Genomic DNA, 19,117 nt, shown 5'->3' with positions numbered 1-19,117 from the left:
CCCACCCACAATACCCCTAAACGACATTAGTAAAAAATGGGTATCAAACGAAAGGTATTTTAGAGTAGAGTAGGTATATGATATAAAATTGAGGCCAAAAGTGTTCGTGAGCTCCCCACCCCCAAAATATTCCCTTTGTATTTTGGGGTTTAGACGGCTGAGTATCATTTAGTGGGCCTAATGTACTAAATTTTACTCAAATGGAAGGTCTATGGAAGTAAAGCACAAATCTGATATTTAATTTAAAGAGGGCGGATCCTCATCCTTACTCTAATGTCTCGGAGATGGGTATACTGAATTAAGCGATATTTTGCTTGTACCAATAAACACAAAATTGGTATGAAGCCTTGGCGCCGATAATCTGGAGGAATGTCACAATCCAAAACCCACTCAAACGGACATGTTAACCGATTGAGACAATATGGATATTTAAGAGTAGAGTATGAATTTGATGTAAAAATTTTGCCCCAAGTGTCAGGGTGGCCATCCCACCCACAGGACATGTTAACTGGTTGGGTCAATATGGATATAAATTTAAAGGTACAGTTGAACCTCAATTATCCGGTTTGCTTGGGACCGAGCTTAGTCGATTTACAAATGTAACCGGTTAATAGAAACCCGATAATCGAGGTAGAACTGTATTTGGAAGTTGAATAAATCCGAAAGACAAATTGACCCAATGCGTCTTGGAGCCGTTTCATCCCCAAATGAAAAATAATAAATAGCAAATGTCTGGTTGACGGCTCCAAAGACTCTACTTGGGCTTAGCGAGTAGACTACGAATCTGGTATTATATTTATTTGGGATCTGGGAGGATCCACACCCAAAACAAAAATACCTCAGACATGGTAATATTACTCTGATGTCCGATTTCATCAAAATTTTGTCTGTAGAAAAAATTGTATGGAAATTTTGTCTCTAGAGAAAATTTTATCGAAATTTTAAATTTAGGAAAATTGCATAAAAATTTTGTCTTTCGCGAAAATTTCATAGAAATTTTGTCTTAAGAGAAATTTTCATTGAAATTTGGCTTTTGAGAAAATTGCATGGACATTTTTTAAGAATAAATTTTACGGAACTTTTGCCGTTAGAAAAATTTCATGGATATTTTTTCCTTAGGAAAAATTTTATCGAAATTTTGGCTTTATAAAAAATTCAATAGGGATTTTTCTCTTGGCGAAAATTTCATGCGAATTTTGTTAAAAAAAAAAAATTATGGAAATTTCGTCTTTAGAAAAAATTTCATGTTACTATTCCTTTAGTGAACATATCATGAAAAGAAAATTTCATGATAATTTTGTCTTTAGGAAAAAGTTTATGGAAGTTTTATTTTTAACCAGAATTTTATTGAAATTTTGTCTTTAGTGAAAATTTTGTAAAAAGTTCTTCTTTAGAGAGAATTTCTTGCAACTTTTTGTGAAAAATTTCCTTGCTTTTAAGAAGAATTCCATTTAATTTTAATTTTTTGGATGATGTTTTTTTTTGTCTTTGGAAAAAATTTTATTAAAATTTTTTGCTTATTAAAATTTTTATTTAAATTCATAAAGAAAACCATAAAGCTTTTGTCTTTAAAAAAATTTTCTACGTAAAAACTTCATTTAAATGTTTCTTTGGAAAATACTTTGTCAAAATTTTATGTTTCCAGAAAATTGTCTAAAATCTTGGTTGTCATGAAACTTTAATTGATTGTATTGTGATCCACGTTTGTTTGACTTCATGACTTTAGTTTATCGCAGCTTTTGGTCATACCTACTAATATAGCCCAGTAGTTGGCGTTGAAATTCCTTAGGAGGAATTTTATTTTAAATCCGCCCAAGATAGACATTTGTATACCCTTCACCATAGGATGGGGGTATACTAATGCCGTCATTTCGTTTGTAACACCTCGAAATATTTGTCTAAAACCCCATAAAGTATATATATTCTTGATCGTCATGAAATTTAAAGTCGATCTAGCCCTGCCCATCCGTCCCTCTGTCTATCAAAAGCACGCCAACTTTCGAAGAAGTAAAGCTAGGCGCTTGAAATTTTGCACAAATACTTCCTACAAGAGTAGGTTACTTGGGATTGTAAATGTGCCAAATCGTTCCATGTTTTGATATAGCTCCCATATAAACCGATCTTGGGTCTTGACTTTTTGAGCTTCTAGAGGGCGCTATTAAAATTGTTACTTTTATACCCACCACCATAGGATGGAGATATACTAATCTAGTCATTCCGTTGGTAAGACCTTTGCGATGCCATAAAATATACTTTTATATTCTTGATCGTCTCAACATTCTAAGTCGATCTAGACTTGAACGTCCGTTCGTCGCTCTCCCTCCCTCCCTTCTCTTCCCGCCCGTCCCTATCCCCTTCCTTTTGGTTTTATTTCCAATATCTGTGCTTAGTATGCTTCGAATTGGTCTATTTACTGATGTCATCCCCATATAAACAGAACCCCGAATTTGACTTCTTTAACCACTAGAATCCTCAAATTTCACCAGATATGGCTGAAACTTGCCACAAGGCTTCTGTTCTGGCTTTTAAAATGCATGCCAAATGGGATGGAATACAGCACCCATACATGCCGATCACCCGAGTTGAGTTTTTGAATCCACTCCACAGAATCCTCAATCATTATCCGATTTGATTGCTTGCAGAATAATTCAAATATAAACGGAGTTATTAGGAGCAAATTTTTAGCGGAATCCATGTTGGGGGGTACCCAAGATTCGGCCCGGTCGAACTTAGCACGGTTTTACTAGTTTGTAGATATAATGAAAATATATGCAAAATATTAATTAATTTTAATTAGAAAGCTCTCGCAAAGTTTTAATTTTTAAAATGTTTGGTATGAAATGATTTTTAATATTTGACGCTCTTTGGACTATATGGGACTCTTTTGACTTTGTTTGATGATTCTTAAATAATTTTAGTATGTATTTTGGTACATATTTTTATGTGGTTCTTTTTGCTTGCAAACTTTTTATACGTTTTCATACCCACCACCGAAGGATGGGGGTATATTAATTTTGTCATTCCGTTTACAATACATCGAAATATCCATTTTCGTCCCTATAAAGTATATATAATCTTGATCAGCGTAAAAATCTAAGACGATCTAGCCATGTTCGTCTGTCTGCCTGTTGAAATTACACTACGGTCTTTAAAAGTAGAGATATTGAGCTGAAACTTTGCACAGATTCTTTTTTTGTTCATAGGCAGGTTAAGTTCGAAGATGGACTATATCGGACTATATCTTGATATAGCCCCATATAGACCGATCCGCCGATTTAGGGTCCAAGGCCAATAAAAGCCACATTTATTATCCGATTTTGTTCAAATTTGGGACAATGAGTTTTGGTAGGCCCTTCGACATCTTTCTTCAATTTGGCTCAGATCGATCCAGATTTGATTATAGCTGTCATATATACCGATTCGCCAATTTAGGGTCTTGAGCCCATAAAAAGCGCATTTATTGTCCGATGTAGCCGAAATTTGGGATAGTGAGTTGTGTTGGACCCTTCGACATTCTTTTTAAATTTGGCCCAGATCGGTCCAGATTTAGATATAGCTGTCATATAGACTGATCTCTCGATTTAAGGTTTTGGGGCCATAAAAGGCGCATTTATTGTCCGATTTCGCCGAAATTTTTTACCGTGAGTTATGTTGGGCCCTTCGACATTCTTCTTCAATGTGGCCCAGATCGGTCCAGATTTAGATATAGATGTCATATAGACCGATCCGCCGATTAAGGGTTTTAGGCCCTTAAAAGCCACACTTATCCGATTTTGCTAAAATATGGGACAGTAAGTTGTGTTAGGCCCTTCGACATCCATCTTCAATTTGGCCCAGATCGGTCCAGATTTAGATATAGCTGTCATATAGACCGATCTCTCGATTTAAGGCTTTGGGGGCATAAAAGGCTCATTTATTGTTCGATTTTGCCGAAATTTAGGACTATGAGTTTTGTTGGGCCCTTCAATATTCTTCTTCAATTTGGCTCAGATCGGTCCAGGTTTGGATATAGCTGTCATATAGACTGATCCGCCGATTTGGGGTCTAAGCCCATAAAGGCCACATTTATTATCCGATTTTGCTGAAATGTGGGACAGTGAGTTTTGTTAGGACCTTCGACATCCATCTTCAATTTGGCCCAGATCGGTCCAGATTTGAATATAACTGCCATATAGACTGATCTCTCGATTTAAGGTTTTGGGGCCATAAAATGCGCATTTATTGTCCGATTTCCCAGAAATTTGGGACAGTGAGTTGTTTTAAGCCCTTCGACAATCATCTTCAATTTTGCCCAGATCGGTCCGGGTTTGGATATAGCTGCCATATAGAGCGATCTCTCGATTTAAGGTTTTGGGGCCATAAAAGGCGCATTTACTGTCCGATTTTGGCGAAATTTAAGAAAGTGTGTTTTGTTAGGCTCTTCGACATTTATCTGCAACTTGGCCCAAATCGATTTAAATTTGGTTATAGCTGGCATATAGACCGATATCTCGATTTAAACTCTCGGCCCCATAAAAGGCGCATTTATAATTCGATTTCACTGAAATTTGACAGTGACTTGACAGTGACTTATGTTAGGCTTTTCGACATCCGTGTCGTATATGGTTCAGATCGGTTTATTTTTAGATATAGCTATTAAAATAGCTATTATTGTCTTTATTACTATTTGGTCCAAATCGGAATATATTTCTATATAGCTGCTATGGTGCAGAAGGTATGCATTTTTCACCGGATATTGGCGAAAGGTGGTTTACATATATACCCCAGGTGGTGGATATCCAAAGTTCGACCCGGCCGAAGTTAAGGGCTTTATATTTTTAATGCTTTTAAATTAGTTTTTTTCTTCACAGGTCCATCAGTTTCATCAACAATTAAAATTTTTTTTTTTTTTGGTTTTGCATTTTTTAGGTTATTGTTAGTCACTGTGAAATTTTCTTGTTAAGTTTTTCAATTTCATTATACTTATATCCGTTATAGGTTTTAAATTTTTTTTTTTTCAAATTATTTAAAATTTTCATCACAAACACTCACCGTTATTCTGATGTTACGAAAACTATTTTCGTTTTTAGCGTAAGATGAATATCGTTAAAATTTTTGCACTAAATGTATGAGTTAGATTGCATTCAATTATTTTCAAATTTATTAAAATTTCACAAAATCACTGTATATATTTTTTTTTAATTATTAATTTTGTTAGTACATAAACTTTTTAGTATTTCTTTTTAAATATTAGTTTTTTTAATATTTTTATAATTTTTATCAATTTTTTATATATTTATTCACTTCTCCAATTCACTTTGGAAACCCCGTTCGTTGTTTTACACTCGCACCGAATACCCGTCGATGATAGTTTCTTGTCTCATCGTTGCAGGATAACCGCAGGAGCAAACGACATTACTCGATACCGATCGTACGTAAAGTATTCGCCTACAAGGCGTAACATTGGATTCTTATATGCTTTTTGTGTGTCGTTGTTGAGATTCTGTTCTAAATTGTAACCGTTGAATGCTGCCGACGATCATCATCATCTTTATCGCAGTTGGCATCATCATAATGATGAAGCAAACTGTAAGGTGAATTCTGCCAGCAGCGTCAGAACATAGGGCTTGATTTCCTACTTAATTGGGCTCAATTTGCCGCCCCATTGCCTTACTCTGCGGCAGCTGCAGACGCAACTGAGAACATTGCCGTCAAGATGTTGCTGCTCTCCTTCTCATTGCTTTAGAACATTTGGCTGTTTATTGTGCGAAACACCAAAGTTCTTGACTGCGCAGTGGCGCCATATCGTCAACGGCGACTTCATCAGTTAGCGTTTTGTAATTCGCGGCTTCAAGTGAAGATGTTGCCAAAACGCACAAAATCCACCAAACAGAGAGAGGGAATGTACATGGATGTAGCTATAGCTATCACTTGGCCAAAAGCCGGCAACATTGTTCTAGGTTCTTAAACTCTCGTGCGGCTTTGGGCAAATTGTTCGCATTGTTTTTGGGCTGGTGGTGTGCGTTTTGTACATTCCCTCATTGATTTTCTTGTTTCGGTCGACCAAAAACAGAACATTGTTATTGGCATTGTTAACAAAAAGCTTGGATCACTCCGAATTCGGCAAGCAACACCGTTGTTGAGACATAAGACCACTTTAGGGCTGTTGGCCAAACAATGCCCTCATGTTTGTTTATGTTCTTCTCAAAACTCTCTTTCTCTCTCATAGCGGTAGAGGAGATTCACCATTGGCCAAGTTGGTAGTAAAAAGCTTTCGTTCTGTAACAAACGAAAGTTAAGAACAAATCTCTGATCTGGACGTATGTTCTTCCCGCTTATTGCGTGAGTGTTGTTGCCTCAGTGGCCAATGTAAATGCGTTTAATGCTGAGTGTTGTGTTTGCGTTTCTTGCTGAGCTACGGTGACTGATGCTTTGTGTTTTCACGTTTTTGCTTGGTTCTTTGCGTATTTTGGTCAATATATGCCAGCCTCCCCATACTACTGGTGTTGTTATTGGTGGCAAATTTTTGTAGTTACCTGGTAGTGGCTGTGGAGGTATGATAATTTTGGTAACGTTTGTGGATCTTTATTCCCATAGGATAGGGGTGTACTAATCCAGTCTTTCCGAAATATTTGTCTAAGACCCCATAAAGTATATATATTCTTGATCTTCTCGACGTTCTGAGTCGATCTAGCCATATAGGTTCGTCCATCTGTCGAAATCACGATAGCGGTCGAACACACGGGCTGCATCCAAAGAAATTTGGGTACAGCTGGCATATAAGCCGATCTCCGACATAAAATCTTGAACGGCATTTTTATCCGTTTTTGTAATGTGGGCCACCGTATTTCCGAGGTTAGCATGTCCGCCTATGACGATGATCGCCCGATCCATTTCCGGCGAGAATATAAAAAAAAAATGTCCACGGTGGTTATCCTCTCCTAATGCTGGCGATATGGTATGATGTGAGCTACTATGCCATGTTAAAACTTCTCTACAGAAGAGGTGTCATAGAAGAGTGTTCATTGGCAAATTTGCGTTTAAGGGCGAAATGTGTAGCGGAACGAAAAGGGTTATAGGTTTTGGATGTCACCCAGCTGAAAAATGCCTAAAAAGGCCGACTTTCCCAATATGGGACAGCATGAAGAGGGTTTGAGAAAACACAACGAATAGCTCATCTACTTTTGTTTCTCAAATAGGGAAACGCATACCCACCACAATAGCATGGGGGAAAAGGGTGGAATGGTTATACGAATCTGGTCATTCTGTTTGTAATACCTCGAAATATTGAACTGCGATCCCATAAATTATATATTTTCGGCCTGACATTCTATGTCGATTTAGCCAGGTCCGATTATACCCTAGAAAGAAAGAAAAGAGAAGGACGATGTGACACCTCGGATCATATCCAGAGGTTATACTCATACAGAAAGTACAGAAATCGGGAAATCGGTTTATATGAGAGATATATCAGGTTATAGACCGATTTTGACCGTACTTGTCACAGTTATTTGAAGGCATAACAGAACACTTTGTGCAAAAATTCAGACAAATCGAAAAAATTAGGCTTCCAGGAGCTCATGAAGTCAACTAATAAGTTGGGTTTATATGGGAGCTATATCTAAATCTGAACCGATATGGCCCATTTGCAATCCCCGACGACCTCCATCAAGAGTTAGTATCTGAATAAAATTTCAAGCGGCTAGATTTACGCGCTCGACCGCTATCTTGATTTCGACATACGTCGGACATAGCTAGATCGACTCAGAATGTCGAGATGATCAGTGGGGTCTTAGACGAATATTTCGAGGTGTTACAAACGGAATGACTAGATTAGTATACCCCCACATCCTATGGTGGTGGGTATGAAAAGATGCATACAAATCACCTACTATCGACTATAGGTACGAAAAACAATATTTCGATGCATTACAATCGGAATGACCCCCTTTTATTGTGGTAGTGAGTGCAAAAACCGCCATCTGTATTTATTTTGTATAAAATTTTTATTTTATATTTTTTATATTTATCACCTACATATCAAAGAAATCCCCTTCAGAAAAATCATTCTATTTACACTTTGTTGTAGGCTTGAGTCATTATGGGTCGTTTTGTTTATTTTGATTCTCAACATACTCGTACATTGAAATTTGTTTTTTTTTCGCCTGATGCCAATTTAATGGTCGATATAACCCAAATACTCGCAATGCCCGTAAGTTGATTCAATATTTGGCATTTAACATACACTATTGGGGCAAAAAAAAAAAAAATCAAATAACGTATTAATGAAAGCATTGCTTGTTTTATAATCACATTACTCAGCATGTCGTAAAACCATGGATATGTATAAAGTAACGCACGATGCGCTCCAGCGCTCTGTTCTGAAAGAATGCAATTTTTAATACTTTTTTCAAAGAACTTTTAATTTTGGTTGCCCATTACGATTTTGTATAGCGATACAAGGATTAAAGACATCAAAGGGATTACATTTTATTATTTTCGATAAGGTTTAAGTATTGCAAATCTTTTTTTATATTGAAAACTTATTTTTACATTTGTATTCATTTCATGAAAAAAAAAACAAAAGAACTTTAATCTTGACTACTAAATTCCGGCAGGACTTCTTTCAGATTAATGTTCAAGAATTTTTAAATGACACAAAACAGAAAGAAAATGCAAGAGTTGCGGAATAGTAAGTTTTTTTTTTAAGACATCAGTGCCATCTGTAGGTGAATAGCTATACGAAAGTCACATTTAGAGGCATTTTTCTATGAAATTTTGATATAAAAACCAGATTCCAGATCGGTTTATACGGCAGCTATATCAGGTTATAAACCGATTTGAACTTTATTTGGCACAGTTGTTGAAAGTCATAATAAAATACGTCATGCAAAATTTCAGCCAAATCGGATAGGAATTACACATTCTAGAAGCTCAAGAAGTCAAGTCCCCAGATCGGTTTATACGAGAGCTATATCAGGCTATGGATCGGTTTGAACCATAGTTGGCACAGTTGTTGGTTATTATAACAAAATACTTCGTGCAAAATTTCATACAAATCGGATAAGAATTGCGCCCTCTAGAGGCTCAAGAAGTCAAGACCCAAGATCGGTTTATATGGCAGCTATATCAGGTTATGGACCGATTTGAACCTAACTTATCACAGTTGTTGGAAGTCATAGCGAAACACATTGTGCAAAATTTCATTTCAATCGGATAAGAATTGCGCCCTCTAGAAGCTCACGAAATCAAGACCCTAGATCGGTTTATATGGCAGCTATATCAGGTTATGGACCGATTTCAACCATATATGGCACAGTTGTTGGATATCACAACAAAACACGTTTTGCGTGTTTTCATTCCAATCGGATAAGAATTGCGTCCTCTAGAGGCTCAAGAAGTCAAGACACAAGATCGGTTTATATGTCAGCTATATCAGGTTATGGACCGATTTGAACCTTATTTGGCACAGTTGTTGGATATCGAAACAAAACACGTCGTGCAAAATTTCATTCAAATCGGATAAGAATTGCGCCCTCTAGAGGCTCAAGAAGTCAAGACCCAAGATCGGTGTATATGGCAGCTATATCAAAACATGGACCGATTTGAACCATTCATGGCACAGTTGTTTGATATCATAACAAACCACGTTGTTCAAAATTTCATTCCAATCAGATAAGAATGGCGCCCTCTAGGGGCTCAAGAATTCAAGACCCAAGATCCGTTTACATGGCAGCTATATCTGGTTATGGACCGATTTGAACCATGCATGGCACAGTTGTTGGATTTCATAGCGAAACACGTTGTGCAAAATTTCATTTCAATCGGATAAGAATTGCGCCCTCTAGAGGCTCAAGAAGTCAAGACCCTAGATCGGTCTATGTGACAGCTATACCAGGTTATAGACCGATTTGAACCTTATTCGGCACAGTTGTTGGATATCATAACAAAACATATCGTGCAAAATTTCATTCCAATCGTATAAGAATTGCGCCCTCTAGAGGCTCAGGAAGTCAAGACCCAAGATCGGTCTATATGGCAGCCATATCAAAACATGGACCGATTTGAACCATGCATCGCCCAGTTGTTGGATATCATAACAAAACATGTCGTGCAGAATTTCATTCCAATCGTATAAGAATTGCGCCATCTAGAGGTTCAAGAAGTCAAGACCCTAGATCGGTCTATATGGCAGCTATATCGAAACATGGACCGACATAGCCCATTTACAATCCCAACCGACCTACACTAATGAGAAGTATTTGTGCTGAATTTCAAGCGGCTAGCTTTACTCCTGCGAAAGTTAGCGTGCTTTCGATAGACAGGCTGACGGACGGACATGGCTAGGTCGACATAAAATGTCACGACGATCAAGAATATATATACTTTATATGGTCTCAGGAGGAAGCCACCGTAGCGCAGAGATTAGCATGTCCGCCTATGACGCTGAACGCCTGGGTTCGAATCCTGGCGAGACCATCAGAAAAAATTTTCAGTGGTGGTTTTCCCCTCCTAATGCTGGCAACATTTGTGAGGTACTATGCCATGTAAAACTTCTCTCCAAAGAGGTGTCGCACTGCGGCACGCCGTTCAGACTCAGCTATAAAAAGGAGGCTGTTCCTTAATGGAATGTTCATGGGCAAAATTTGCAATTTGCAATGGGGTCTCAGACGAATATTTCGAGTATTTACAAGCAGGAGGCCACCGTAGCGCAGGGGTTATCATGTCCGCCTATGACGCTGAACGCCTGGGTTCGATTCCTGTCGAGACCATCAAAAAAAATTTTCAGCGGTGGTTTTCCCCTCCTAATGCTGGCAACATTTGTGAGGTACTATGCCATGTAAAACTTCTCTCCTAAGAGGTGTCGCACTGCGGCACCCCGTTCGGACTCGGCTATAAAAAGGATGCCCCTTATGATTGAATCGGACTGCACTCATGGTGGAATGTTCATGGGAAAAATTTGCACTTTTACAAGCAGAATGGCGGAATTAGTATATCCCCATCCTATGGTGAATTTTCAATTGGATAATTTTGAAAATTTTAAGACCAAAAGTTCACTTTAAAACTTTTCTAAGCTTCAGCCTATCTCATTAAATTCAATATCTAATCCCTTAGCTATAGCAGCCACCTGCCGCCTAAGGCTTTTGTTGTCTTACCCACTTTCATTGTTTTCGCTTCAAAAACAATTCCAAGCGTCTTTATGACTTCGTTATGAAAACATATAAAAAAATTTAAATAACATTTATTGCCGCGTATAATCGTCATTAATCCAAATCGGAATCTCACAGCACAGCAATAATGCCGCACAAACTTAACGCCATATTATCATAAGCACTTGTTTAGCACTTGGTTGCATGCCGTAGGGAGATAATGCCGATTATCCCATGCACATAATTTCAATATCAGCGATGAACGTGAACGTGTATCGATTTTTGAATATAAATGTGAAAAACACAACGTCAGAAACCTTGACAAGAAATTTAAAGGCAATGAAAAAAAAAAAAACAAACAAAAAAGTGAAACAGCAGCAGCTTTAAAACAATTTCACAAATCTGTTGCCCCAACAACAAATTTTATATCAAAAGCAGATAGAACGCGCTAAAATAAGATCGTAAATATTTGTTAATATTAAAATTTGAATTATGACTAACGAAAATTAATTTCCATCAAATTTCATCGATATCAGTGATGATTGGTATGATAAGTGTGCCGCTACAGCGAAGGAATATTTGAAATTTTATTACTTTTATTGATGTATTCTTACAATGGGAGTGAAGTTATAAGAAATGAAAAAAAAAAAAATCTCTGAAATAGATCTTCAAAATTTGATTTTTTTTTTGAGAATTTTTTCATAATTTTAATTTTAAAGAAAATTTTGGAGTTTCATTTCTAAAAAAAAAATTTGCTTAAATTAAATTTCTAGAGGACATTTTATCAAAATTTGAATTTCATGGAAAAATTTGGTCAAAATTTCATTTCCATAAGAAATTTTTATTAAAACTTCATTTCTCTAACAAATTTTTTCAAAATTTAGTTTTCATGGGAAATTTTGTCGAATAATCATTTTTATGGGAAATTTTGTCAAAATTTGATTTTTATAGGAAATATTGTAAAAATTCTATAGGAAATTATTTCAAAAACTAGCTGGACAGGGCGCTCTCCGCTGCGCCTTCCTTAACTCTCTACTATCTATTTAGGGTGGAGACCCTTCGCCCTGAATATGGATATCGTGCTATTGTAGCCTATGTCCGCCCATGACGCTGAACGGCTGCGTTCGAATCCTGGCAGAACTTTGGACAAAATTTAAAGCGGTGGTTATTCCCCTCTTAATGCTGGCGACATTTGCGAGGTACCATACCATGCATGGTCGTGTAAAAAATTCTCCCCAAAGAGGTGTCGCACTAGGGCACACCGTACGGAATCGGCTATAAAGAAGGCCCCTTATCGTTGAAAAACTCAACTTGAATCGGAAAGCGTTCGTTGATGTATAAAAAGTTTGTCCCTGCTCGGTTCCTGGGTAAATTTTTACTCTACTCCCAAATGCCTTTTTTGTGAGCCCCATATTACTGTACTGGTAAATATTTCGTGTTTAGGGAGTATTTTGGGGGTGGTCACTTGGCCTTCAAAGTAGATATAAGATTTGTGCTCTACTTTCAGAAACATTTCGCATGAGTCCGGGGAGGTCATGGGGAGGCCATCGACACTTTGCCCTGAATATAGATATCAAATTCGTTGTTGAGCTCCATATGGCTAAAGTCGGAAGTAAAGTTCAGTTTAAAGGATGATTTAGGACGTACCCCTAAATTTGGATATCAAATTCGTTTTCTTCTCTCAAATACCTTTCATTTAAGTCCCATATTGTCATAATGGGTCGATTCATCTCTTTGAAGTATTTTTAGGAGGAAAAGCGCCACTTAGACTAGAACGCAAATTTTAATGTCATATTCGTGAACTACTCCCAAATATCTTTCATTTGAGTCCCATATAGCTATCGTTGGCTAATATGCCCATTTGGGGGGTATTTGTGGATGAGGCGATCTCCCATTACTTGGGCCTATTTTTTATGCCCTATTTGTAATCTACTGCCGGATACTTTTCATTTGAGTCTCATATTGATAGGAAACGTCGGATATTTCTGTTTAGAGGAGTTTTTGGTTTCGGGCGGCCCGCTGGGTACTTGGAACCAAAATTTAATATGATATTCATTTTCTAGTCTCCAATACCTTTTATTTGATACCCATATTGTGCCCATAAGTCTTCTTTTGGTTTTGGGTGGCGTTTTTGGTGTAAGGGGGAGCGTCACCCACCATCCGATATCTAAAAATTATATAATCTATGTTTTCTTTTTTTTGATTCTACGGAACAAACAAAAAAAAAAACGAGTCTCATGTAGTCATGATGGGTCATATGCCCATTTAGGAAGCTATTAGGGAGTGGGGTGACCCCCTACACTTCGATCGATTCGTAATCTACTCCCGAATACCTTTAATTTAAGCCCCATATAGATATGGACGATTAATTTGTCTGTTTTTAGACATTTTAGGGCGACATTTAGTTAGGGTGACTTCCTGGGTACTTGCACCCAATTTTTAATACCATATTCGTATTCTACTCTTCAATACCTTTCATTTGATATCCCATTTGTCTTTATTGGTCCACTTGTGATTTTGGTTGGTATTTTTGGGGTAAAGAAGAGGGTCCGACCCCTTCCGATATCAACAAATTATAAAGCCATATTTCTTATTCCTGACCATATTCGTAATCTACTCCCGAATACCTTTTATTTGAATCCAATATTGTCATGATTGTCAAATAAACCTATTTTAAGGGGTTTTGGGGCTGGGACGGCTCCCCAGGTACTTGGACCCAACTTTTATTATGAAATTCGTACTCTACTCTTGAATACCTTTTATTTGAATCCCATATTGTCCCGATTGCTCCACTTTTATTTTTGGGTAGTTCTTTGGGGTAAGGGGGAGGGTCCGCCCCCCCCCCCCCCCCCCCCTTCCAGTATCAAAATATTATAGAGCCTATGTTTCCTTCCAGACCAACTTGCACAATCTGCGAAAATTTCAAGGTAATCGGTTCAGCCGTTTTTGAGTCTATACGGAACAAACAAACTCAAATTGAATTTTCTCAAAATTTCTTGTTTAAGAAATTTTGTCAAAATCTCAATTCTTAAAAATTTTTTACCTGGAACAGAATTATCCTTTGAATATATATTTTGACAATAAAAGAGCTTTTAGTGGCAAAACCATGCTACGAAAATAGTATGCGTATATCGCTTGAGCAACAGTATAGCAATATAAATACCTTTATCAGAATTCGCTCGGAGGGTTTAGGGTCATTTTAGTTTGGACATTAGATGTACCCCATTCTTAATAGGCTTTATTTGAGTCCCATATTCTCATATGGATATTGGTAGTGGGTAGGGCGCTAGGCTAGTGGTTGGTGGGTTTAGGGTGTGGTGTGAGCCCTAAGAAACGTGGTGCCGAAAGTGGGTATGAATTTCGTGCGTTACTCCCAAATAGCTTTCATTTGAGCCCTATATTGCTACGATCGGTAAATACGTATTTCCAATTTAGGGGTGTTTTGGGTGGTTGGGCTGGTCCCCAGACACTTGGCTTTGAAAAAATATTGGCTTCGTGCTCACTCTCAAGTATAATTTATTTAATTCCCATATTGCCATTGGTTCCAGGAGAGTTTATGGGATGAGGCGCCCCTCAAATACTTGGTCCCGAAATTGGTTATCAAATTCGTTTTCTATTCACAAATACCTTTCATTTGATCACCTTATTGCAATAGTCAGCAAATATGTCCAGCTTAGGGAGTGGGGCCTAAAAACTACCAATAACGTGCTCAACTATCTTTGAACCCCAAGTTCTCATGGTGAGCAACTACGTCCTATTTGGAAGTTGTGTTGAGGTTGGGACGCCCCCTTGGTACTTTTTCCCGAATGTTTACACCAGATTCGTGCTCTACTCCCAAACATCTTTCATTTGAAACTTGTGTTTCCATAGTCGGCTAACATGTCGGGTTTGGGGGTGGGGGGTGTTTTGCTGGATGGGGCGGCCATTGAGTGACTTCGCCCTGAAAATACATATCACATTCATGTTATACTCTAAAATACTCTCTATTTGGTGGTTGTACTGGGGCTGGGGATGCCCCATAGACACTTTTTCCCTAATGTTGATATCAGATTCGTGCTCTACTCCCAAATACTTTTCACTTAAGCCCCATATTGCTATGGTCGGTAAATTTGTCCTTTTTGGGGAATGTTTTGGTGGAGAGGCGGCCCCCCTTCAAACCCTTTGGTCTCATATATGGATATAAGATTCGTATTCTACTTTCAAATACCATTTATATGAGGCCCATATTGTCATGGTCGATATATATGTCCAATTTAGGGGTGTTCTGAAGCCTAAGGGTGGTTTCCTAATACTTGGTCTTAAAATTGAACGTTGGATACGTTTTCTACTCTTAAATACCTTTCATTTTAGTCCCATATTATCATGGTAGGTCTATATATATTTGATGGCTTTTGGGAGTGGGGCAGCCCCCTCACCCGACATTTGTATACCAAATGTTTGTACATAGATTATTATAATAAGGCACACAAAATTTTGCTAAAATCGCTCTACCCATCTTCAAGATCTCGCATTTCTGAAAATTAGTGTAAGCGGGAGGGTTCGCCCCTATTTTCACCACGGGTCCATAATGTACCATCTATGAAAATTTCAAGAAAATCGGTTCTGCCATTTTTGAGTCTATAAGGAACATACAAATAAACCGACAAACAAACACAAATTTAATTTTATATGTAAGACTAGCTGATCCTGGCTCGCTCCGCTACGCTGCTGCTTTTTTGGTGAAAAGTACTCTAAATTTGGAAATTTCTGCCTAATTCTTGTTGAAAATGTATTAAAAAACTCTTATTTAAATCCCAAGAAAGTAAAAGTCCTGTTTGGGGTGTGGTGAACCCCCAGAGACTTGGTCCCTAAAATGAAAGTCAATTTCGTGCTCTACTCCAAAAAACCTTTAATTTAAGATCCATATTGCCATGGATGTTAAACATGTTCGATTTGAGGGATTTTATGATGGAGGGGAGACCTACGAAACACAATTAAATATCAGATTTGTTTTCTACTCCCGAATATCTTTAGTTTGATACCCATATCGTAGTGATAGGGCTATAAATCCTTTTGGCAGGTTTTGGGGGAGGGTGGCCTTCCTATGCACCCGACCCCAGATTTTGATACAAAATTAATATATCAAATTAAATTATGCAAACAAAGTTTCGATTAAATCGCCGTACCATCCCCGACATCTGGTGTTTTTGAAATTTAGGATAAGGGGGAGGGTCCGCCCGATAGGTTATCATAACACCACTCTAACATCACTGTAATGACCACTCTGCCTTCTCTCAGTTCATGTTGGGTTCTTCAAATTAGCGCCATCTACTGGTAGTTTCCAATTGGATCAACTAAATCCAATTGAAAACAGCCAGTAGATGGCGCTTCTTCAAATGTTAGAGCTGTGCGCTTGGAGTGACTTAACACCTGTAACATTAATCATCACGTGGCAGTTGTCTAAAATAGACTATATGACTACCGATTATTAATCAAATCATCAAATTAAACGATTTTCTGTGGTAAAGAGCTTCTAAACTATCTATCGAAACTATCGAATAAAAAAACTAGTAAAAAGAGCCGCCATTTGAGAACTTCCTACCCGTTCTAAGTAAGTCTTTCAAATTTTAAACGGTTAGAGTTGAGGTGGTATCGACATAAAGTGCAAAAGTCAGTGCTCTAGGGGACACTTTGGCAGAACCCCCAAAATTTTTCACCTTGTCATTTCGGAAAATTGTTGGGGCTGCTAAATCTTCATTTTTGGTCCGATTTCAAGAAGTTATCTTTAGCGATTTTCAAAGGGCAGATTTTTTATTACCTTTTTTTTCGTTTCTATCCCACTGTGCCAAATTCCTACATGAGTGCCAAGTCAGTACCATCTGTTATTCTGTGCAGCTTGTACTTAGCTGCCTGTGAGATTTGAGACTCATGCCCCCTAACTCATTTAAAAGCGTAGTCGTATTCGGCCGACAGGACCATTCTAACATAGTTTAAGGCGAACTTTATCTCTCCTTGTGAGGACTTTATCGGCGAGTCCTTGCCATGACCCTAATCCTGAGATCCCTCGCAAGTAAAATGTTTGTACAAATTTAAAATTTGATTCATTTTGGCTGTCCTCAATAACGATTTTTTACTCCACTTAAAAAATCTTTAAGCATTTTGAGGTATCCTGGTTTCATGTATTGCTTTTCTCATAGCTGTTTTGGTGTTTGACAATATTTTCCATATTGTTTTCTTAAAATCTGATGGACGTGTGTGATGCTTAGTAGGTGATTTGGATTTGTGGCGAAGGGCGAACATCATGAGTGTGTCCTTGAGTTCCTTTGCTAACAAGGAAGCAGGTGCTTATGGTCTTACACAGGACATATCGAAGTGTTGAAATCTCAGAAATGTGTCTTTACTGGGATTGTGGCCTGGAAAATGCACAGTGGTGCAAAAGGCAACTGTCAAGAACAAACTAAAAGTCTGTTCTTTAAGCTCAAATCAAAATTTTTAAGAATCCAAATCCAGAACGTAAGAAGCATAACCGAAGTTCCTTTGGTCCTTGTCTTTTTTATATTAACCTAGGTTTTATAAGTGCCTCTCTATGGTTGTCGTTCTTATGTGCCACTGTTTGTATCTTTACTTGAAAAATGTGGTGCTGCAGTATCGCTTCTTTTGTTTGCGTGTATGCCTGTGCGAGTGTATTTGTCACAAATGCCACAAATACCAAAATCGAAGAGACTCCTCGTTTTGTTTTATGGAAGAACGCCTGGCAATAAAAGCCAATATTGTTGGTCTTGTAAGAGCATATTAAAAGTGCCATAAGAACTGATCATCATCAGCCATATTGAGCGGAACCTGCACATTCCTCCATTACATTTATGTGCGGGTGAGTGGGTGTGTGGCAACAAAGGGGGATATGGCATTTCTTTGTCTTTGGCTCCACTCCTCCCCTTGGGTTGTATGGTAATATGGCTGATACGTCTCTACAGTAGCTGTGTTTTTGTTGTTTATGCACGTACGTGATTTCCATACAAAAATGTCAACGCTTAGACTTGGCCCAAAAACTTCATCACCATCATCATACAAATTGACGATGGCAATAATGTGTTGAGGCAAATAGATTCCTACAAAAGGGTGTTTCACCGCTTAATATGGTTAGACAGCAAGGCGAATGCTCTTGGTTAAATATTCCATGATTTACACCCAAATAATTGCAAATATTATGGAGGCAGATTCATATCTGCTATTGTTTTTTTTATCTATTTTGAGAAAAATAAATGCTTAAGAGGACTGCTAAAGAGTGATTAATGGAGCTCATGTGCATAACCTCATTTCCTAGTTGAGCCAAATGGTTTGAATTACCTGGAATATGAATTAAGGCGGCTGCCTTTACCGGAACGTAGTGAACCCGAAACTTACCTGGATTGCTTAGGGGACATTAACTTCATTAGGGTTTTGTGGGCGGTTTATGGCCTTTCAGAATGGCATTGCAGCGAAAAAAAACTGGAAAAAAATATGAAGCGTGAGAACGGTAGAGATATCTCTTTTAAATTTGGAATGCTTAGAGCTGGGGGGCTAGCGAGATCATGTGCAAAATTTGAAAGCCCTAGATTGCCCGGGCGCCTTTTGGTGGGCCCCTAAATTTGGTCACCTTGGTGTTTCGAAAATTTGTTTGGGCTGCTTAATCTTGGTTTGTGGTTATGTCCGATTTCCAATGTTTTCTTCTAATGAGGCTCAAAATTCTTTGGTTTTTGGGATATTCGATATATTCGGGATATTCACAATATATACAGGCAACTCATTCCCCACTATCCCTAAATGATGCGGGACCCAGCAGAGCTTGATTCAAAATACTCTTTGCATCTCCTAACTAGTTTTGACCTCACGCTGTCCTAGGCTAGAGCTTTATCGCCGCCGGACTGCATATAGTGTGGTCGCCGCCCCTGGATCCACATCGTTTCCAGTGCCTTGGGGGTAGCCAATATCCCGCTGGAATGACGTCACACCAGTCTTGAAGACTATAA

The 19,117-nt window shown here is 38.1% G+C and overlaps 1 protein-coding gene across 1 annotated transcript in view; it reads right to left on the bottom strand.

Annotated features, from left to right (window-relative positions):
* Positions 1-5,127, bottom strand: part of LOC106080532 (serine-rich adhesin for platelets) — a 556,280-nt gene extending 551,153 nt beyond the window's left edge. The window contains exon 1 of the mRNA XM_059361863.1: positions 5,032-5,127. The gene's annotated coding sequence lies outside the window, so the exon portion shown is untranslated. The remainder of the gene's footprint in view (positions 1-5,031) is intronic.
* Positions 5,128-19,117: the final 13,990 nt, after the last annotated feature.

This window comes from Stomoxys calcitrans, chromosome 2 (assembly GCF_963082655.1).
Source record: "Stomoxys calcitrans chromosome 2, idStoCalc2.1, whole genome shotgun sequence".
Taxonomy (NCBI): domain Eukaryota; kingdom Metazoa; phylum Arthropoda; class Insecta; order Diptera; family Muscidae; genus Stomoxys; species Stomoxys calcitrans.
The sequence above is the reverse complement of the archived record's forward strand: the minus strand, read 5'-3'. Positions and strand labels throughout refer to the sequence as shown.